The following is a 24,107-nucleotide window of genomic DNA, read 5'->3' as shown; positions in this document are numbered from 1 at the left end:
TTACAATTCGTCGACTCTGAGTATTTAAGTGTAAAAATGGCAGAGCAGATCCGCATTCCAAGCGCGTGGCTCCTCTTTATTGTGTTCCACATTATAGCAGTGATACGCTCCATTCTGGAGCACCTTGGTGATGATGAAGGGACCTTCCCAAGCAGAAGCATGCTTGTGAGGCCGTTGCTGATCCACTCGGAGCACAAGGTCTCCTTCTTGGAACGCTCGGCCTCTCACATTTCTAGCGTGGAATCGGCGGAGGTCTTGCTCAGAAATGGTTGACCGGGTCAAGGCCATCTCTATTTCTTCTTCCAGAAGGTCAACATCATCTTGTCGAGCTTGCTCTGCTTCAGCTTCTGAGAAAAGTTCCACTCGGGGCGCATTGTGAAGCAAATCACTCGACAGCACGGCTTCAGCCCCATAGACCATGAAGAAGGGAGTCTGTTCAGTCGACTGATTTGGTGTTGTTCTCAATCCCCAAAGGACTGATGGTAACTCATCTACCCAAGCGCCTGCCGCATGCTTGAGGTCATGCATCAACTGAGGTTTCAGCCCTTGGAGAATCAAACCATTTGCTCGTTCAGCTTGTCCATTTGATTGCGGGTGGGCGACTGAAGCATAATCGACCTGAGTGCCTTGAGAAGTACAGAATGCTCTGAACTCGTCTGAATCAAAGTTGGAGCCATTATCTATGATAATACTGTGAGGTACTCCATATCTGAATGTCAGCTCGTTGATGAAACTGACAGCAGTACTTGAATCGAGGTTTTTGATACGCTTAGCTTCATTCCATTTGGTGAACTTGTCGACTGCTACAAGCAAATGGGTGAAACCACTTCTGCCAGTCCTCAGGGGTCCAACCATATCCAGTCCCCAAACAGCCAATGGCTAGACAAGTGGAATGGTCTTCAAGGCCGATGCAGGCTTGTGGGTCAAGTTGGAGTAGAACTGACAGCCTTCGCACTTGTCGACTATATCCTTTGCCATCTCATTTGCTCGTGGCCAATAGAATCCTGCTCGGTATGCTTTGGGCACGATGGTCCGGGAGGATGCATGGTGACCACAGGTCCCTGAGTGGATATCATTGAAAATCATTCGACCTTCCTCTGGTGTGATGCATCACTGGCCAACTCTAGTAACACTCTCTCTGTAAAGTCGTCCACCTATCACGGTAAACGCTTTGGTTCGACAGACAATCTGACGGGCCTCATCTTCATCCTTGGGAAGCTCCGTCCTGAGAAGATATGCAATATACGGCACTATCCAGTCAGGAGTGACGACCAAAACCTCCACGATCAGGTCGACCACAGCTGGGAATTTGACTTTAGTCGGATAGGTAGAACTTTTTGGTTGCGGGGGCTCTTCTATGAAAGGATCCTCTTAAACTGATGGTGAGTGAAGATGCTCCAAGAACACATTGCTGGGAATGGGCTCCCGCTTGGAACCTATCTTTGCCAGGTCATCAACTACTTGATTCTTCAGTCGGGGTATATGGTGGAGCTCTAACCCTTCAAACTTCTTTTCTAACTTTCTCACTGCATTACAATAGCCAGTCATAGCTGGGCTCCTGATGTCCCACTCCTTCATCACTTGATTGGCCATCAAATCTAAGTCGCCGTAGACCATTAGGCGACGGATGCTGAGTGAAATGGCCATACGTAACCCATACAGAAGTGCCTCATATTCAGCTTCATTGTTGGAGGAATCAAACTGGATCTGGAGGACGTAACTGAGTTTGTCTCCTCGCGGGGATACCAGGACTACTCCAGCACCAGAACCATTCAGCATCTTGGATCCATCAAAGAATATAGTCCAATGTCCCGAGTGAATCTGAGTCGGTTGCTGCTGTTCAATCCACTCGGCGAGGAAATCTGCTATTGCTTGGGACTTGATTGCTTTCTTTGCCTCAAACTTGATATCCAACGGAAGGAGTTCAATTGCCCACTTTGCCACTCGACCAGTTGCATCTCTGTTGTTTAGAATTTCTGACAATGGAGCATCGCTGATGACTGTAATCGAATGATCTAAGAAGTAATGTGCAATCTTCTTCGTGGTCAAGTAAATTCCATAAACAAGCTTTTTATAATGTGGATATCTCTGCTTGGATGGAGTCAAAACTTCAGAAATATAGTACACTGGGCGCTGAACCTTGTAGACTTTACCTTCTTCTTCCTGCTCGACCGTGAGTACTGTGCTGACAACTTGTCCAGTGGCTGCAATATAAAGCAATAAAGGCTTTTTGTTGATTGGGGCAGCGAGCACCGGCTGGGTGGAAAGCAGGGCTTTGAGCTCTACAAACGCTGCGTCAGCTTCAGGAGTCCACTCGAATTTGTCAGATTTCTTCATCAGTCGGTAAAGAGGTAATTCCTTTTCACCGAGACGAGAAATGAACCGACTCAAAGCGGCCAAACAACCAGTAAGCTTCTGAACATCATGCACACGCACGGGGCGTTTCATTCAGAGGATTGCACCAACTTTCTCTGGGTTTGCATCGATCCCTCGTTCGGAAACGAGGAAACCAAGTAACTTTCCACCTGGCACCCCGATTGTGCACTTCGACGGAATAAGCTTGATATCATATCTCCTGAGGTTGGAAAAGGTTTCAGCGAGGCCAGTCAGCAGGTCGGAACCTTTGCGCGACCTAACCATGATGTGATCCATGTATGCTTCCACATTCCGACTGATTTGAGTGAGCAGGCACTTCTGAATCATGCGCATGAATGTGGCACCAGCATTCTTGAGACCAAAGGGCATGATAACATAGCAAAAGCACCCGAATGGGGTGATGAAAGCTGTTTTTATTTCATCGGGCCCATACAGTCGGATCTGATGGTACCCGGAATATGCATCCAGAAAGGTCAATCGCTCACATCCCGTAGTCGAGTCAACAATCTGATTGATGCGAGGAAGCGGGAAGTGATCTTTCAGGCAGGCCCGATTGATATGTTTGAAGTCGATACACATACGGAGTGAATCATCTTTCTTTGGAACCATGACAACATTGGCGAGCCACTCGGAGTGGTAAATCTCTCGGATGAACTCAGCTGCTAGAAGCCGAGCCACCTCCTCACCAATTGCCTTTCTCTTCTCCACGGCGGACCTACGAAGATGCTCCTTGACAGGTTTTACTTTCAGGTCGACACGCAAACGGTGCTCAGCCAGTTCCCTGGGTAAACCTGGCATGTCAGAAGGCTTCCATGCAAAGATGTCCCAGTTCTCACGGAGGAACTGGATGAGCGCTTCTTCCTATTTGCTGTCGAGTGATGTTGAAATATGAGTTGGAGCAACATTAGGATCGGTCGGGTGAATGTGAACTTGCTTGGTTTCACCAGACGACTGAAATGCAGACTCTGTAGCAGGCTTCTTGGCACGTAACAAATCACTCGGGTATGCATTCTTCTGATATTCTTGCATTTCCACTGCTGCCATCTGCTCATCGGCAATCTTTGAGCCCTTCTAGAGGCACTCTTCCGCTCTCTGCCGATTACCAGTGATTGTCATCACGCCCTTGGGACCAAGCATCTTCAGCTTGAGGTACACGTAACACGGTCAAGCCATGAAACGGGCGTATGCAGGACTGCCCAAGATGGCATGATAAGCACTGTGAAAATCCACAACTTCAAATGTCAACTTTTCTTTGCGGTAATTCTTTGAATCACCGAAAACCACGTCAAGAGTGATCTGGCCGAGTGAATCGGCTTTCTTCCCAGGGATGACACCATGGAATCGCATATTGCTTTCACTGAGCTTGGACATCGGAACGCCCATCTCTCTGAGAGTCTCAGCATATAAAATGTTCAAACCACTACCGCCATCCATCAGAACTTTGGTCAGTCGAGTGCCCCCCACGACCGGGTTGACCACCAATGCTTGCCGCCCTGGGGTTGCAACGTGCACGGGATGGTCAGACTGGTCGAATGTGATAGGAGTCTTTGACCACTTCAAATATGTTGTTGTTGCCGGAGCAACCATGTTTACTTCTGTGTTGATGACCTTCAGTCGACTTTTGCTCTCAACATCAACAAAAATCACCAAAGTGGCGTTGACATTGGGGTAACCATCATCCTGTTCTTTGTCTTCATCCTTATCAGATTCCTTCTCTTTCTCATTGGGTTGTTTCTCTCGGAACTGCTGGATAAGGAGCCGACATTGTTGAGTGGTATGCTTGGGATAAATCAGATTATCCTCTTCATCCTTTTTGGTGTGAATGTGACACGGCAAATCCAATACATCATTTCCTGCTTGATCTTTTACTTTCTTGGTGATCCAGGGCCCCTTAGGCTTTCCCTTAAATTTCCCTTGGGTTGCAACTGCCACCTCTCCAGGACTCGCGGGCTCGGCTTTGCGCTTCTGCTTCCGATTGGACTTTCCTCCTCCGGTGTCCTGGCCGACTGGTTTGCTCTTGCCACTACGGAGTCGATATTCTTCTTCGCCGTTTGCGTACCGAGTGGCTATTTCCATCATTCGGGTTAGGGTCATGTCTCCTGTCCGACCGAACTTCAGGTTAAGCTCTCGATACCGAACGCCCTCCTTGAAGGAGCAAACTGCTTGGTGCCGAGACACATTCTCCACTGTGTGATGCAAAGTGGTCCACCTTTGGATGTAATCCCTCAAAGTTTCATTCGGTTTTTGTACGCAATGCTGTAATTCTGCCAACCCTGCAGGTCGTTTGCATGTGCCCTCGAATTTCTTGACAAACACTCGGGCCAACTCTTCCCAACTGAATATACTGCCTGGAGTCAACTAATTCAGCCATGCTCTGGCCGAACCCTCTAACATCAGGGGAAGATGCTTCATGGGTACCTCGTCATTACCACCATCGATCTGTACGGCCACTCGGTAATCTTCCAGCCAAGTGTCAGGCTTCGACTCACCGGTGAACTTACTCACTCCCATTGCCAACCTGAAATTGGGCAGAATCTCAGCGGCTCTGATAGCTCTGCTGAAACACTCAGGTCCGGAGACATGAACTCTGCTGCCAGTCGGACGATCTCTGTCGAGTCCTTCTCTGTGTGCTCTGTTCCTGTCGACCAGGCCTTGAACGAGGATCGACCTCGCATCAAACTGGCTCTCTTGGGTCGACTGGGACCCTCTGCTCATCACTGTACGGACGCCTTTCATCATGCTGCCGAGGCACGAATGGTCCGCCCCTCGGGGGGGCGTAGGCACTCGACGGCGGTCATCACGGCCGAGTCGATGATCATATTGGTCATGATTCCGACCCTGATACTGCTCCTGTGATGCCCACGTCCCTCACGCCACAGAGGCAATCTCAGGCTGTGGGCCGACTAGACTGTATTCGCCACCAAAGATCTGAAGTGGATCATGTTGCGGGACTGAGAAACTGTCGTGTTCTGCTCACCTGCCGCCCGGAGCAGTGCTCGGATCTGCATCAGGCCTGTGCCAGCCTTCGATTGGGACGGCTGAATTGATTCTGCTATACGGGCGGTAGTTGTAAGATTCTGAATCGGAGTGCGGTATACCTGAGGTTCAGGCGGGAACAGTTGTCGTTGCCGTCGACTGGACTCAGGGATCTGCCATCGAGCGCGTTCGTCGAGTGCATGCTGAAGGTTCTCCAGTCGAGTGCGCTCAGCCAAAGTGGCCAGGCGCGCAACTTCCAAGGCCCGAGCCTCAGAGGTCTCTCCGACGATGGGAGTGTGGAGCGCCTCCATGATGCGGCAGTGCAGTTCCTCTCTTTGCTGTGAAGAGAGGGCTTCGGGGTGGTATTCCTCGTGAACACGCGACAGATCGCTGCCGCCATTGCCACCGTCACCGCGACGGAAACCAGGCGGGATGCGTGGCGTGTCGACCATCAGAACTTCCACTACAGGGCCGCTGCTATTGCAATTGGACAGGGTCTCGACGGAGCGATTGGACAGGTCGAATAGCCCGTAGAGAGATTCGGGCTCGATTGCCGCGACTTGGGGGGTGGCCGTCTGACGAGCCACCGCATGCTTCACCCACCGCTGAAGCCGCGATCGACCAGATCGCTTGTGATGACGAACAGGGGGAGCGAAGATGCCGCGGGAGCCAATCGATACTGAGTTGACGGCTGCCGCAGAAGGACGCCGCGGACGCATGCGCGATAGTGCGTCGCCCCACGGACGGGGAGTGCCTCGACATCGAGGGGGGCCTCCTGGAGCCAGGCGAAGTCATCAACGACAAAGATGAGCGCCCCGAGATGGATCTCCTGGCCCTTAGCCAATCCACCGCCGGAAACCATGATGATGAAGATCAAGAAAATCGCAACCTCACCGGAAGTCGCTAAGACACCGGCCCCATGGTGGGCGCCAACTGTCGTGGTTCTAAGTCTGACAGTAGAATAGGGAGTACGTAGGAGGAGGCAAGATCCTAGCTATGATGAGGTTGTGCACGCAAGTTTTGCGAGTCCAGGCCCTTCTCGGAGGAAGTAAAAGCCCTACGTCTCGGTGCCCGGAGGCGGTCGACTGGATTATGCGTGAAGTTACAGGGGGTGCCAACCCTTGTGCCAGTGGAGGGGGGTGGCTTATATAGAGTGCGCCAGGACCCCAGCCAGCCCACGTTACAAGGGGTTCAATGTACATAAAGATAAGATGCTACTGGTAACGCCAGCAATAAAGTCATATAAATGATCATTAAGACTACGGAGTGAACGCCTAACCGTTGCCATCCTGAGTGACTTTAGATCTTCTGTACTCCAAGTGATTTCTGATGTGGTCGAATGAGTATGTCCTGGTCAAATGGAATTGGGTTTTCCGAGTGAAATGCTTCTGGCCGAGTGGGTTGCACTCTGAGGTGATTATAGTTGGTTGATGATGCTATGCTTTGAATGTCTTTGGCTTTAGGGTAGTGTCCTTGGGAAGGGTGTCCAGGTCAGGCCCATTACCCTCCCTAGGTACATGCCATCGTCAGCGGACGACACCAAGACCTTCCCTGGGGCGGCCTCACTAGGCTGGCTCCCGAGGAGAGGAGATATCAAGGCAAGGGGCACCTCGCGAGGTGCGCGTGATGTAAGCCATGACGACTAAGGCCAGGCGGGCGCCAGCTGGCACAGAGTGCCAGTTTCCTCTTTGGTGCTAAAGGGGCAAGCGCAGGCAAGGAGTCCCAAGGCATCAGGTAAAGGTTTCCATATCGGTGCAATGAGACCAAGACCAGTAGGACGGCAGGACGGAGGTCACAACAGAGCCCACAGCAGCTCACCACCAGAGCCTTTGGCAGGCGAAGACCACCTTTTGTCAGGATAGCTTGTACTAGTTGTCCCCCTTCAAACTTGGCCATTGTGGGATCCCTTCCCGCCTACTATTTCGGAAGAGGACCCGGGCCTCTATAAATAGGACTAGCCACCACCGTAGGAGGCATCTCATCTTGGATTGGATCACTACAAAAAAAAAGACACATCCGTGACATTTTGGGCCGAACGAAAAATTTTCAGTCATACTTATGACACTTCTATGACGATAATTGTGACAAAACCCGGTATCATCACAGATGTGGTGGGCTCCTACTTCTATGACAAAAAATCATGAGAGAAAATGGGCTTTTTGTCCTGGGCGGGCCGGAGACGCAGTTGCATGACATTCTTTGGGCCGTCCATCACGGAAAAAACCGTGGTAGAAGCGAGGGCGAGGAAAATATCGGGGTGTTCCTGGTTACGGTTGGTGGTCAGGGCTGAGCGATGCGCGTTTCTCTCGTACACGCACACGCGTGGGTGCGAGGTGTTGGGCTCTAACTAAACCCGAGCGATTGCACTGCAGGCTACGCGTTACTGAACCCGAGCGATCGATCGATGGCTGTTAACTGAACCCGATCGAGCGATTCCTTCACTACTGCTGCTAACTAAAGCCGATCGATGCTGCCACTGGATGAACAGTGAGCGTTGCTGGGGGGGTTTGGATGAACAGTTCCTGGTGGGGGTGGATGAACAGGGCCCCGTGGTGTTGCCTCTGGATGAACAAGGCCCCGATCGATCGAGCCGGTTGGGGCTGGATGAACAAGACCCCGTGGAGGGCTGGATGAACAGGACCACCCCGTGGAGGGCTGGATGAACAGTAGATGGTGGAGGGCTGGATGAACAGTAGCCCGTGGAGGGGTGGTTGAACAGGAGCCCGTGGAGAGGGCTGGTTGAACAGTAGCCGGTGGAGTAGCGCGCGGTGGAGGCTGGATGAACAGGAGCCCGTGGATGAACAGTCGCAGGTGGAGGCTGGAGGAGGTCGACGGTGGATGAACAATAGCCCGTGGGGGCTGGAGGGGGTCAACGGTGGAGATGAACAGTATCCCGTGGAGTCCCGTTTTGCGGTACGCCACACCCCTCCCGATGAACAGGACCCTGTTTCGATCGTAGCGCTCCAACACAAGTCTGTTTCGTCCATTTTGCGGTATGTCACACCCCTCCCATGAACAGGACCCCCGTTTCGACCGTAGGAGGTCCTTTTCCTCCGTTTTGCGGTACGCCAGACCCCTCCCGATGAATAGGATCCTATTTCGAACGTGGCCGGTTGGACACAAGGTCGTTTCCTCTGTTCTGCGGTACGCCAGGCCTTGTTTCCATCGGCTGTTCCGTCCAGGCCCTCCCGATGAACACGACGACGCATTCTGTTTCGACCCAGCCGGTTGGCTCCCCATCAACACAAGGACGACGCAGTTTCTCTGTTCCGACCCAGCCATGTACACGAGCCCTGGCCGTACGTACGTGCGAGTAGGCATTCGAGACCCCGCCCGTATGTAGGTACGTGGCCGTATTTACTTTCTTGCACCCTGGCCGCTGTACGTACGTGTACATGCTACGTGCACGCCTCTACATCGACCAGTATGTATGTACACTTTCGCGACCAGAATGACAATGCTACGTACGCTTCGACCAGGTGGGTCCCGACTGTCAGGCACTTCCTTGCATGCGAAGATGTAGCTGGTGGGTCACAGCAGTCAGGGGGGCGAATCGTTTTTTTTGCCCGGACGCACTTCCTTGCGTGCGAAGATGTAGCTGGTGGGTCCCAGCAGTCAGGGGGAAACGTTTTTTTTCGCGAAATACGATGGCCCGTCCGGTGGGTCCCTGCTGTCAGGTGGAGGAATAATTATTTTGCGTGTAATAAGGAGGCACTTCCTTGCGGCCGCCGTGGACCCAGCTGTCAGCCTCTCCATGTACAGTACTCTTTCGATGGAAGTCGGTCGCTGACCACATTGACCACGCCACGCCGAGAGCACCACGGTGGTGGATGACGGCGAGGCCTGCGAAGGGGACGACACGGAGCCGGGAAAGACGCGGCAATGGAAGCCCACGCGGAGAGGAGTACGAGGGTTCACTGGTTTGGCTGCGGTGTGAGGCTGCCGTCGCCGCAGAATAACAGGGGGTGTGGGTGAGTAGAGAGATGCCCTGGCTAGCGGTGGGAGTAGTAGGGGGCGGTGAGGCTTCCGCGGCATCACAGCCGGCCACGGGAGGCAGGAGCACGCGGCATGACCGTCGCTGCTTTGGGCGGCTGGAGAATGAAGACCAGAGGTTGAAGAAGCACTTCGGCCGTTGGATGGACATCGTACGGTCACTGCAGCTAGAATCATTTATATTGACTAAGTTGACAAAGCCCTTGGTATGCATCAACTTAGTAGGCCCACAGGTCAGCGTCTGAAACGGTGCGCCCCAAATGTCAGGGGGAGGAATCATTTTCTTGGGCGGCTGAAGAAAGAATATCCGAGATTGAAGAAGAAGCACGACATCCGTTGGATGGATATCCAACGGCCACAGCTGCCAGAACCGTGTGTTGTTGACAAAGCCTTGGATACGCGTCAACTTAGTTTTTTTTAGGGGACGCGTCAACTTAGAAGGCCCACAAGTGTGTGGCAGAGAACATATAGCCCATTTGCGATTTGTAAGAATGTACAGCCCATTTCTTAATTCTAATGGAATTTGCTACAGCCCATTTCCAATTTGTTAAAAGTATAGCCCATCTTCTAGCTAGGACAACGATTAATAATTTCAACCAACCGCTCAAAACAGAATTCAAAAAAAATTCCCACATTTTTATGGGATCCGAAATATTTTTATCCGAAATTTGTAGTCAGATTAAATATAATTTCAAAATAAAGTTGTATTACGTTAAAATCCAACGAAATATTGCGCGCGCAACAAGTAATGAAATTGAAATTTTCAAATTCCAAAAATAATATATTTTTTAAACTAATTACGCGTGTGGTGCATTTTTTATAGTTACTGCCCAGTTATTATAATTACATCCCATTTATTATTTCTTAAAGTCCATTTTCTTGTTAAGCCTAATGCATACCTCCTAGTAAAGTTTGCAGCCCAGCGGGGCGGAGAATAACAAGTTGACCCGGATATTGTGTACAACTGTCGGCCCAGTTGCATTGCTGATGTTGAAAAAAAGGCCTGTGTAGTACAGTACAACCTAACATGGCTACTCAGCCCACATTCAGCGACGCTGGAAAGGCCCAAACAAGGCTTCTGTACAACTTTTAGAGGTCACTGAGCTCAGTTAATAACTTAAGAAAAAAGTTAGATTACAGTGGAACCTAATTAAAAGTTGTCACGAGAAAAGAAATAATTCAATGGGTCCCACTTGTGCGTGTGTGTGTGTGAGAGAGAGAGAGACCCATCGGTCGATGCTCATAAATACATCTTTCAGCCATATGCATTGTTGATGCTCAGTAAAAACTTATATAATTGACACAATCATATAGAACATCATAGCACACTGAACTTGCATACAAAAATTCCACGCAGGCGGCACAATCGGGATGGAACCAGTCGATCGCTACGGGTAGGGCTATGTTGAAACCAACAAACTCGTACATAATGGTTCATCGTCTTTATCAATAACGGGGAAATATCTTGAATGTTGTGCAAAGAAAACAGACAGACAACACAATAAGTTCTGCTAGCACATTAAGTTGACGTACAGCCCTTTCTAAAAAAAAGTTCAGGTACAAAATTAGAACAGGTCACAATCAAATGTATTGGCACATCAGTGCTTCGCACCCATAGCTCGGATTTAACTAGTATCTGACAAGATTCAGTTGTTACCTCAAATTAGAGCACATCCAGGCAGCCAGTCCTGCCTCTTGTCCCAAAGAAGCAGTGGCCTCCGCCACGCAATTGAGTAGGCCCCGTGCCATCCATCGTTCCGAGCAACACGGGGAAAGTCTGACGTTGACTCCTGTAATGGACGTCGTCGATGGACCCTGGTACCAGCGGCGGCGGCAGGACTTCGATTGATGGATTGACCACTTCTTCGACATGCACGAACACTCGATACAGGTACATCCCTAACGTGGTCCGCGGCGGCCTTGGTGGCGACGAATAGTACAACCCCGGTTCCTGCACCTGTATCTCAACACCAATCACCTTCGGTATGGTGGACGGCTTCTTCATCCATGCCATAACCGTCAGAGCCCAGCTGTCTAGAGGAACAAACATACTTACGAGCTCACCTCCAAGGTCGTTGATAAGCTCATTCATGGACTCGTTGTTCCAAGCACGTTGAGGCATGCCGTGGAAGGTAAGCTTTGTTAAAAACTCGAGCTCAGAGGGCACCGAGCCCCATCCTGGGTGCCACCGATCAAAGCTCACCAGCGCGCCATCGCAGAACAAACGCCGGGAAGATTCAAACACACGACTGCAGTCGAAAGTTGTCTGGAACCTGACGAAGAAATCAGTCGGTGGCGGACAGACTTCGACGAGAAAGTCACTTATTTGGATGCCGTGCGCAATGCCAAGAGCTTTGACAAGGTCGTTCGGCGAGACGGGAGGCCGGTCGCCGTTGATGGTTACCATCAGCACTTTGCCGACAAACTAGTCGTCAAGCGCCGCCACGCCACTCTTGAGCGACAGCACGCAGCGACCGAAGGCAGGACGGACCTCAGGATCTCCGGCTTGGAGATCCGCGTTGACCGGCGACATGATAGTGCGCTTGAGTACAGGTAGTACATGAGGGGAATTTGGGGGAACTGGAGTAGGAATCAAGATTCCAGAGGTTGGGGAGGGGCGGGAGATTGGGTATGAAAAGGTAGCATGAATTTCGAACACGCGCCAATATGCTCTCGGCGCGCAAGCGCACGAAAACACCGGTGGCGCCCACATGTCGGCCTAAGAGTCCTTATTCTTTCTTTTTTGGAGAGCCCGACCTTTTTTTGGATCTTTTGAGAGCCCGGCCTGAGAGTCATAATTGACCTGTTTGGCATTGCGTTACTACTCGGCCCATATTCAACGACACCTCACTGGCCCAAACAAGTGTACATCATCGAAAAGACACTGGGCTCAAATTATATAACTTGAAAAAAGGAGATACACTCTGAACACTAGAGAATGGTGATGCCCTCATTTAGCCCACCAGTAGTTCAAGACAATAAATAGTTCGAAACAACGATATATACAACATACAAACACTGATTAGTGACTACTACTGACATAAACAACAAGACATGATAGTTCATAAGAAGTCTTGCTACACCACCAAAACGCACCCATCTGCAGCGCTCAGACTCTCGTGATCCAGACGAGAATGACATTCTAAACAGAGGCAACTATTACATAGTAAGAGTGACATAGACGAGGATGACCAAATGACAAGGAATATGCATAACAAAAGAAAGAACTACCCATCCAGAACAAGCAGCAAAGACAACAAAGTTATTCGAAGAGATGATCCAACACCATCATAATTTGCAGCCCCGCTTCAGCGACCAATGATCCGGAGACACCAGTACTCCACCCTTTCGACGCAACAGCCCAATTACCTATCAACCTGAAGGCTTGAACCACATCACTGCCTGTCGTAATTGAGACATCCAAGGATCAAAGTTAATCTGGATGCCTTTGTCATTCTCACCTTCTTTTGGCTGTAGGCTGTATCGTTGACAATCAGGGGAGTTTGCTCCCGAACTCCTAGGGCTCGCCGTGTAGACATAGTTTTCCATAGCAAACAGAGCCTCTCTGCCACCAAGGTCCTTGCCAACAGTGATCTCCTGGTTAATCGCATAATTGAGTCTGAGAAAAAGAGAGTGTGAACCAAGGCTGTTTACCCGCCTCCAACTAAAAAATCCTGAAGGCCCCAACAAGTTGGTATCCTACTCATAGACGTAACAACCACTATCCGGATACTCACGTATTTCACGGTGCTTGTATACAGTGGGGTTTTTGCAATATAACTTTTCCGGCTCATGTGTCCGAATGATCATCAGTCTTTTGCCGTCGTTTGATCGAGCGAGGAACCAGTTGTGCTTCCCAATTTTTGGCAAAGGTGGTGTGATTACAAAGGGCAGTAACTGTAGGGACACTGCATCATATCAAAAAGGACATGCATTGTTAATGTAAGATCAACATTGTTCAGAGTATGAGTAGGATAATGCAAGAAACAACATTGATATGTCCCTGTTGGAACTGGGAGGAAAATACAGGAAAATGTATACTGGGTTCAAAAATATAGAAGTGCCATGCATGGTTATATTCATGTTATCTCGCAATCGATTCTTCACAGGAAACTAGCATGTCATGCATGTTATGTAATCATGTTCTGTCCTCACAAACAAATTCTTCAAGGTAACTAATAGACCATGCATTGTTATATACTCGTGTTCTGTGGGCAAAATTTGTGTGAGGATATTATTCTAGCCATTGATTGCTAAAGGGCGAATATAGGTATGTACACATGGTAAGCATTACAAGATTTCACTACTTCCAAATATAGAGTTCTCCATATGCAAATTTACTTCCCTAATGTATGGCTGGATGAAACCAACAGTGTGGTGCATGTTTCTACATCTTGAAAATGAGGAAACTAACATGGCCATTGATACACACTCATATTTAGTAGTAGTATATAGATTACTGTAAAATAAGGAGAATATCCATATATTCCTATCTGTTTGATTATTCAGGGGTACAAATTGGCTATAATGACATGGTCACAATCGCATGAATTAACTCATTCCAAATATAGCTGATTTACGGTGTCTCTAATACATTGCCATAGTTCTACTCAAATTCTGCTCAAACAGGGATATGCCAATCATCACAAAAAGTTCAAACAGTGTCATGGCGTCATCATTAACAAGAGACGGAAACAACTTACACGCGCCGTCCCAGCAATACGTGGTGCCATCTGCTTTGTCAATCGCGTAAATGATGCCATTGTGTTCAATAGCATCACAGAAGTGTGTATCAGCTTTGACGATGATCCACTGCGAGCTCAGTTGTCTCCAGCTAAAGAAGGCACCGGCGTAAAGATAGGCGAGTCCACGGTCGAACAAGGCAATTAGCTTGAACTTTGCGTAATTTGCATGTCGTGTGGGCACTTGGCAGATTACAATCTTCTGCAAAACAAGGTCCGTCCAACTGACGTGGTAATCTATATGACTTGGACCGCGATGGTAAAACTCTATATAATGCAACGGAGGAAGTATAATCTCATGGGAGGTCAGGAAGTTCACGAGCACCAACTTTTTACCATCTTCTCTGAAGGCAGCGATCCAATGGGAGTTCATGCCGACCCAGTACATACCTGCCAAGAAGTTTCGGGCGATGGTGATCGGATCGAAGTTGAGGGAAATGATGTGCGGCGACCCACTACATACCTGCAAAGAAGTTTCGGCTAATGGAGATCGGATTGAAGTAGAGGGGCATCATGTACGCCTCCGTATCATGGTGAGCCAATATCGCAAGACCAGATAGCAGCAAGAAGGGTGTCTTGAAAAGCTTAGGCCTCGCTTCGATGATGGCCGTGTGCATGCCCCTCGAGCATGCAGCCAGCCGCAAGGTTCTAAACATATCCATACACGTACAACAAAGGTCGAGGACGTCACTGGGGAGATTGCTCCAATCGCGGCTCATATGGATGCTGCGCGGTTCGCGTTCGGCCATGGTGGAGTTTGGTAGGTGGGGTTTTGGGGGGCTTGATTTACGGGGGAGAAGGTTGTCGGTGCTGGAGCGGCTAGCGAGGGAATAGTGGTACTGGGGGAGGCGAGCGAGGCGAGGGTACGCGGGGGCACAGTGAGATGATGAAGAGTGACCTCGGGATCTCCGGCAAGACGGAGATGGAGATGGAGTGGTGCTAGGGGAGAGGGAGACAAGGCGAGGCATGCTATATAGCGGCGGTGACAGTGACTGCACAGTGCACAAGGTGAGGCTGACTTTGGTAACCCGGACACGCCGCCTGGACTGGTGTCACCTCGGGCAAATGGTCTTGTCACTTCACTGTGAGGACCGGATGAATAAAAGTATTTTGACCATCAAGTGTACCACAGTTGTACTACTACTACTACTAGTAGGAGTAGTAGCAACATGAGTAGTACTCCCGTGCTAGCATGCCTCTGGCTCCACTTCATCCTCCAGCTATCATCCATATTGCGAGCAGAACCAAATTCTCGTGCATGCGGAAGCGCGAAGAAGGACTTTACTTTTTTGAGGATAACCGCATATTCCATAACCGTAGTAGGAACATGAGTAGTACTCCCTCCGGTCCTCTTTTGTCTGCGCATAACTTTTTTCAGTATTTCTCTAATTAGTCCGCGTATATACCCTTTTGCATGCGCCCATTTCCATCCATGCCCCGCATTCACAGCATTAATTAGCGTACGCATGAGCAGCTGCAGCCAGACTCCAGCCAATAAACTGCAGCATGCAAGTGGGCCATTCTGTGTGCGTGGGAGAGAGCAAAGGAAACCGAAGAGCCCGTCCAATCCATTGCATGCAGCAGTCAAACCACTGCAGCTCTCCTCATGCATGTGCATAACTTCTCCCATTTACTTCTCCATCGGGAACCGATTTTCCTCGGCTTTTTCACTACTCCTTGATCTTCATTTGCATCAAAACCACACTGCATTCACATTGTTTTAACCTCTTCACATCCTCCTGGAGTAATTCCAAAGCCCCTATAAATAATCATCTTCTTCAGTTAGACTAGCCATCTAATCCTAATTCTCCAAACCATAGCCCTTCGGTCCAGCGGTTCCAAATGGCGAAAGAGATCGAGATGCAGGTTTTTAGCGTCCAACATGTCCTCATCGAAGGCTCGTTGAGCATAGTTGCCACAGTCACCGACCACACAAGGGTTGTTCGGAACTGGATCAAAATGTATCCAACTCCCTCCAAAAGGTGGAGATGAATGTCATCGGTCTCGACGCAGAGTACATGGAGCGTGCCACTGGGAAGATCCAACGCGCCGCTGTCCTTCAGCTGTGCCTCGAAGATGATGTTTTGGTGTACCACATCATACACGCGCCCTCCATACCAGGTGAGCTTCACGATTTCTTGTCTCGGGAGGACATATACTTCTGTGGGGCAGCCATCGCAGGGGACAAACAGAAGTTGGAGCCGTACAACCTTGATTTGAAAATCATTGCTGACCTACAAATGAAAATAAAAATTCCTGTAGAAGATTGTGATAAACCGACACCATCCCTATTCGATGTAGCAAATTTTGTGCTAGGAACAAATCTTCAGAAGGCTGACGAGACGCTAGCCTTAAGGTCGTCTGGATGGGAGAATTATCCCTTGACGTACGAGCGGATAAAATATGCTGCCCTCGATGCCCGTGTGAGTTTCGAGATAGCTGCAAGGTCTAGAGAGCTTGTTGCGAAGCAGTCTCCCACAGAAAATGAGAACAAGAAGAAGAAGAAGAAGAAGAAGTAGAAGAAGAAGAAGAAGATGTTGCACCAGTAGCAGGGCATTATGGATGGATGAACTATTTCCTCTCTTGTAAAAAAAATATTCCCTCTGTTGATTTTCAGCGCATTCCGAGAACTTTTATTTCTGCGCAAAAACAACACCACAGTAGCTCTGCTGAAACAGCGTCAGTCCGGATTAGTTCTAATCAAATCATACCTAAATCATATAAAACAATAGTAAACGTGGCATGAATACTTCATAAATTATAGATACGTTGGAGACGTATCAGCGGGGTTTTTGGGGCTTGATTTATGGGGGAGAAGCCTCTCGATGCTGGAGCGGCTAGTGAGGAAATAGTGGTACAGGGGGAGGCGAGCGAGGCAAGGGTACGCGGGGGCACAGTGAGATGATGAAGAGTGACCTTAGGATCTCCGGCGAGACAGAGATGGAGATGGAGTAGTGCTAGGTGAGAGGGAGACGAGGCGAGGCATGCTATACAGCGGCGGTGACAATGAATGCACAGTGCACAAGGTGAGGCTGACTTTGGTAACCCGAACACGCCGCCTGGACTGGTGTCACCTCAGGCGCAGGGTCTTGTCAGTTCACTGTGAGGACCGGATGAATAATATTTTGACCATCAAGTGTACCACAGTTGTACTGCTACTACTAGAGTAGTACTATATAGCGGAAATAGGTCTCCCATGCTAGCATGCCTCTGGGTTCACTTCATCCTCCAGGTATCATCCATATTGCGAGCAGAATCAAATTCTCGTGCATGCGGAAGCGCAAAGAAGGCCTTTTCTTTTTTGAGGATAACCACATATTCCTTAACTAGAGAATGTCGTGTCTTCCACGCACGCGCCAATATCCATCCGAACCAGCTACGATGCATTTTTATCTGTTTGCATAGGTCCCACCTGTCAGGAGGGGTGCAGAAATAAAAATGAATCATAAAATGTCTCGCCACGGTGATTCGAAAGAGTGACCTCAACTAGCCAGTGGCACATGTAGCACTAGAAGGATGGGCACGTACAGGGACAGGTACCACTCCCCAGTCTACCCGCATAGCCTTTTCGTTTAGTATACCTTGCCATCTAATCAACTGCCTGCAGGCCACTTCTCCCATTTACTTCTCCATCAAGAACCGATTTTTCTCGGCTTCTTCACTACTCCTTCATCTTCATTTGCATCCAAACCACACTGCATTCACATTGTTTTAACCTCTTCACATCCTCCTGGAGTAATTCCGAAGCCCCTTTAAATAATCATCTTCTTCAGTTAGACTAGCCATCTAATCCTAATTCTCCAAACCATAGCCGTTTGGTCCAGCGGTTCCAAATGGCGAAAGAGATCCAGATGCAGGTTTTTAGCGTCCAACATGTCCTCGTCGAAGGCTCATTGAGCATAGTTGCCACAGTCACTGACCACCCAAGGGTAGTTCAAAAGTGGATCAACAATGTATCCAACTCCCTCCAAAAGGTGGAGATGAAGGTCATCGGTCTCGATGCAGAGTACATGGAGCGTGCCACTGGGAAGATCCAACGCGTCGCCGTCCTTCAGCTGTGCCTCGAAGATGATGTTTTGGTGTACCACATCATACACGCGCCCTCCATACCAGGTGAGCTTCATGATTTCTTGTCTCCGGAGGACATATACTTCTATGGGGCAGCCATCGCAGGGGACAAACAGAAGTTGGAGCCATACAACCTTGATTTGAAAAGCATCGCTGACGTACAAACGAAAATAAAAATTCATGTAGAAGATTGTGATAAACCGACACCGTCCCTATTCGACATAGCAAATTTTGTGCTCGGAACAAATCTTCAGAAGGGTGACGAGACGCTGGCATTAAGGTCGTCTGGATGGGAGAATTATCCCTTGACGTACGAGCGGATAAAATATGCTGCCCTCGATGCCCGTGTGAGTTTCGAGATAGCCACAAGGTCCAGAGAGCTTGTTGAGAAGCCGTCTCCGATAGAAAATGAGAACGAGAAGAAGAAGAAGAACAAGAAGAAGAAGCTACACCAGCAGCTGGGCATTATGGATGGATGAACTATTTCCTCTATTGTAAAAAAAATTATTCCCTCTCCGTGTATATTGATATAGATGGACTATTTCGATGGTGTGCATGTCTTTGGAACAAGTAGTATCGTGGGTCCGCTTGACTATAAGGAACTATTTATCCGCCTAGCTTTCTCTACTACTCCTTCCAGTGATCGGTATGCAATGCATGTGTCCGTAGACATGACAACTTGTCCATGGAAGTTCAACTACAGTGACCATCACGTTTCATCCACTGCCAGTCGTGATTCCCATGACGCCGCTCCAACCCACTGCACCACGTCCCCCGACGTGCGCCTCACCCCTTTCGGCCGCACTGCCCCTCTGCCTTTCTGTGCATGACATGTGGGCCACCTTAAATGCGGCGAGCATCAAATTTCTACCACAGCCACACGCGATTCCCATGAGGCCGCACGAACCCATGACACCACACGTCCCCCGACCTGTGGCTCACCCCTCTCGGCCCCACTGCCCCTCTGCCTTCGAAGCATTACATGTGGACCAGCCACCTGTCGGGTCCACATGTTATTGACTCAAAGGTAGGTGTAGTAAGGCGCTGAAGCTCAGTCCCAAGGGCCCTGAGAGGGAAATGTAACTCCTGCGCCAGGCTAGCGCTACCGCTGCACGAACTCGTGCCAAACTCGAGATTTGTTTCTTTACTATACATGCACGCAACGATTTAATGGACATTGTAATCTCAACATGTGATGGGGAGCTCTAAATTTGAATTTGAAACTTATAAAATGAAAAGATTCAAAACAAATAAACTGGGAGAGAGGGAGTATATCGTAGGATGTGTCCCATACGAAACAAGTTCCCTGGTTTGTCACCGCGAAGATGCGGTTAGAAAGGAGCACATCGTCTTCGTACTCGTACGGCAACAAATCGGCCGCAGACAGCATGGTCCACCTTTGACCGCCATGTGCAAGGTTCGTGCTATCTTATTCAATCTCACCGTGGTTCCATCGTACCAATTCATGCGGTGGCCCGTTGCATGGCTGATCCCAATGTTGGACAAAGGTTCTATGGGAACGGTGTCACCGCTGTAAATGTTGTGCAAATTGATGTTGGTACCCTCCTATACATATGCAAGCCAATCTCCACTCGCACCGAGCCTAACCTGTGAAACAGTGGGCAGGGGGAGAATTAGGAAATGGACACGGAAGTAGTCTTTAGAATGCATTTACTACGTGATCGAACTCATCTTACCTGCTCATCGGAGGAAATCCGGGTGCCCCTCAACGTCGGCATCTCAAGGTGCGTCAACTTGCAACTACGGCCACGCCGCGCTGGAGAGACCCCCAAGGAAACATCCTCGTGCGTTCCACTGAACATCAAGATGCATTTGTATGAGTAGTTTATCTTGTGAGAGAAAAGGATGAACAAGGGAAGGCCTCTAGAGATAGATATAGACACTACTACTACCAATGTGCTGGCCCGTGCGTTGCAATGGATCCAAAGTAGTAGAATAATAGTTGTTGACGTGCTTGAAATATAAACACTCTAGTTTTGATATACATGTGTCAGCAGACATGACAACTTGTCCATGAAAGTTGAACCACGACGACCATCACGTTTCTTGTTTCTACCACTGCCACACCCACATGCGATTCCCATGACGCCGCTCCAACCCTACCTGTAAGCACGACATCCCCCGACGTGGACATGGATCCTCTGACGTGGCTATCACTGCCTTACCCTGCCTTTCCTTCGCTGACTGGTGGGACCCACACTTGGGGGTCCCACATGTCAGTGATAGTATGGTAGGATTGTTCACGTCAGGGGATCCTCATCCCCCTGACGTGCGCCTCATCCCTCTCGGCCCCACCGCTCCTCTGCCTTTGTGTGCATGACATGCGGGCCAGCTGAACTGCGGCGACCATCAACTCTTTACCACAGCCACACCCGATTGGACGCGGTTTGCCTGCTCCGCTGCTGTGCTCCGATCCGTACTCCCGCACGATCGAATTTTCATCCAGCGGCTATGACACATTTGTCCCGGGCATCAATCCTCAGCCGGAGTACTTCTGTACTACAGGTAGTACCCGCCGGTGGGGCCATCTATGCCTCGTAACGCCCCGACGCCTAGCTATGGCACCCTCGCCATGGCCACGCCACCACCGGCCGGTTCATCTTGAACGAGTGAGTCGCGAACCACACCACCACCATGAGAATGACATGTGGGCCAGCCGTATTCAAGGTCCGCGTGTCATTGACTCATAGGCCGGGCACTAAGCCACTGAAGGTCGGTCCCGTGGGCCCCGAGAGGGAAATGTAACTCCCGCGGCAGGCCTTGTGGTGCTCCCGCGGTACGAGCTCGTGCCAAACCCTAAATTTGTTTCTTACTACTACCAACTACTAGTAAGGTACACGTGCATTGCATGCATGAGATTTTGGTGGTTTGTGCATTATGCTTCTGCATGTGTAGTCTTCTAGATTCTACATGTGGCAAAATCTGGTGGAATGTAGATCATATCCAATGGCCAGTAGTGCTCGGATTTGCTATCTTTGTACCGTCAGATTGGCTTCATCCAAGGACCAACTTTCAAAGAGCATGATTGGTTTGATGCCAAAAGTTGGCATGCCAATATTTGACAAATGCCAAATGTTGGCTAGTGATTGGTTGGCTACCAACTTTTCTTCTCAACCTCACAAAAAGTTGCCAACATTTGGCAAATTTTGATTTTGCCAAATGTTGGCTTTCCAAATATTGGCAATACCAATTGTTGGCATCATACCAACTATGCTCTTATTCACACACTATATAGGGGTATAGATGTTTGGTTTGCAGCCTAAGGTTGCGACGCCTAAGCTTAGGCGTGGCACAAGTGTGTTTGGTTGCGTTCTCGTCTTAGCATAGTTGTTCCCTCTTCATGCATGCTCAACTCAACATCCCTCTTCATGTATGCTCTCTTTATGCATGCTTCTAGTGTATTTGTGCTAAGCTAGTGTGGACTCATGCACCCTCCATACACTCTACCAAACACCCAAAAGTGGGTCGAGAAGGGAACTCTTGGGATCATGCACCTTCATACACCCTACCAAACACACCAGGCATGTGTTTAGTTCATTGCTACTATTGTGGCTTGCCACACTTTTCTAGCTACATGGTCCACATGTCATAGACTGAACTTCTTGCCAAATCTTGCCACACTTGGGGTGGCCATTTTGTTAGCCACATTTTTTGTGGCATACACACTTTGCCTAAGCTTAGTTGTGGCAAAGTTAGTCATGAATGAAGTTCAACCATGGAGTCTTCTAGATTCTACATGTGGTAGAATCTGGTGGAATGTAGATGATATCCAACGGCCAGTAGTGCTCGGATTTGCCATCTTTGTACCATCGATTGGCTTCATCCAACGACCAACTGTCGGTGTACAAAAGAAGGGGCGCACCTTTGTACCCCTTTACCTGTACACGGGCAGTCGGAGCCGCGCCCACGGTCGCACCAAGCAGAACAGGGGAGGTGAGCCATGGTAAGACCGAAGCCCAAGATAACCAGAGCAACGCCAAGGCCAAGACCACAAAGAGCAGAGGGACAAAGCAGGTTCCCCTGGCAAAACCCTTGCCGAGGCAGCTCGCCCCACACCAACAGAGCGAGCCACCCTTGAGCCCACGGTCTCCAACATCACGTTGGGCCAGGGCTCGGGAGGCACCTCCATGGTGGCATGCAGATCTTTGTGAAGAAAAGGAACACTCAAGATCAGATGAGGATTAGAAGACGACGATCCTCGGCAGGATCCTTGCTGAGGAAGGCCACCAGACCCCTGGCAAGGTCATTGCCGGGGACCACAGCGCGCCACGGAAAGACCCTTGCCGGGCCACCCGGCAAGGCTCTCACCGAGGACGCCAGCAGGGCCACTACCAGGCCCGCACCAACCAAGTCTCCACCACCGTTCACATGCAGCTGCCAGCCCAACCAGCTGGGCGGGCACCTGCGTGGCAACATGCAGCTCCCAGGCCAACTCATCAAGCGCCTGCGTGGCGGCATGCAAATCTTCGTGGACGCTCCACCACTGCGCCACCTCAGCTGCCTGCCTGCCTACGTGGCGCCGCATGCGTCGCTAGCCAGGGCGCATGTCGAAGCAAGGAAGAGCGGCGACGGACGGGACGGGCCTCGCCCCCGTCCCCGATAAAGCAAGGGGACACCTAAGCTACGCATTAAATGCGTCTTGTTCTATAATACGAGCGATAAGCTCATAGCACTGTGCGCCTTTCCACCTCCTGTGTGCCACTGTGGCAGCCTCTTTCGACTATAAAAGGAGGCCCATGGCATACTGGAGAAGGATTCGGCTCTTTCGAACCACACACTCACAACAGCTAGTTCGAGAGCTCAAGAACTCTCCGAAATACACCCACCAAAGCAGGACTCGGGTTTTACGCATCCTCGCCGCCCAAACCTGGGTAAATGATCCTCGTGCTGGTTACTAATCCTGCTCTTCTTGCAACCCCGCGCCCCGGCAACCGTAGTAGGGATTCTTGTGATCCCATAGGTGTCGTTCCACACCGACATCTTTGGCGCGCCAGGTAGGGGGCGCAATTGTGAGAATCTGCTCTAGTAGCTAGCCTAGCAGTTCTTCGTCGCCATGGCTCCCAAGAAGAAGACGGCCATGGCGATCGGCTCGTTGGGAGCCGAACGGCCCGTGCCAGTGCGGGCGAGCGGTGGGCTGGTCGCGGACAGGACCCGGTCCGCGGTCCGCGAACACCGGCATCGCCCTGGCAGTCACAGCCTGGCGAGCGGGATCGTTCGCGCGCCAGACGACCGGCCACACATCACCAGGTCCAAAGACGGAGCTGGACCCCCCGCAGGCGGCGCGGGGCCCTCCAGGAGTGTCGTTGTGCCACCCCCCCCGGGCGGCGCAGCGACCTCCAAGACGCCCACGCTGGCGACCACTGTGCTCTTCCCATGGTGTGCGTGACGAGCAGTGTCACCACGCCGGTGACCCTGGGCACCGCCGTGGGAAGAGCCCTGTGCTCGTCCACGGGATGAAGGAGTTCAGCATGCCCACCGAAGTGCTGGCGAAAATGGCACGCAGCCGCTGGATCGTAACGGAGCTCCTTCTAACGTGGTTAGAAGTCGAAGCGCGTCGCGATCCACACAGCTGTCGCCGCTGCCCACGCCAGCAGAAGCTTTGGCGCGCGCGCAGCTGCTCCTCGACTTCCCTCCTGCTGCAGAGAAGCTCGGCGAGTGGAGGGCCACCATCCGGAGCCTCGTCGCCATCGCCAACAAAGACGAACCGCGGCTGGCAGGGCCCTCGGGTCGGCGCTCCACCGAGCCATCACATGCTGGCGTTGGGAGGACCGGGGGAGCTGCGGCCACGGTGCACTCTCCTCCTCCTCGCCAGCCGCCGCGGGCGTCGGCCCGTCATGATGACGCTTGTGATAACATCTCCATAGCGTCGTCTGACCCGCGGACCCTCCGCAACTAGCGCCAGGTTCTTCGGGAACGAGCTCACGAAGATGC

This window comes from Triticum aestivum, chromosome 2D (genome assembly GCF_018294505.1).
Source record: "Triticum aestivum cultivar Chinese Spring chromosome 2D, IWGSC CS RefSeq v2.1, whole genome shotgun sequence".
Classification (NCBI taxonomy): Eukaryota; Viridiplantae; Streptophyta; class Magnoliopsida; order Poales; family Poaceae; genus Triticum; species Triticum aestivum.
This window is presented reverse-complemented; position numbering follows the sequence as displayed.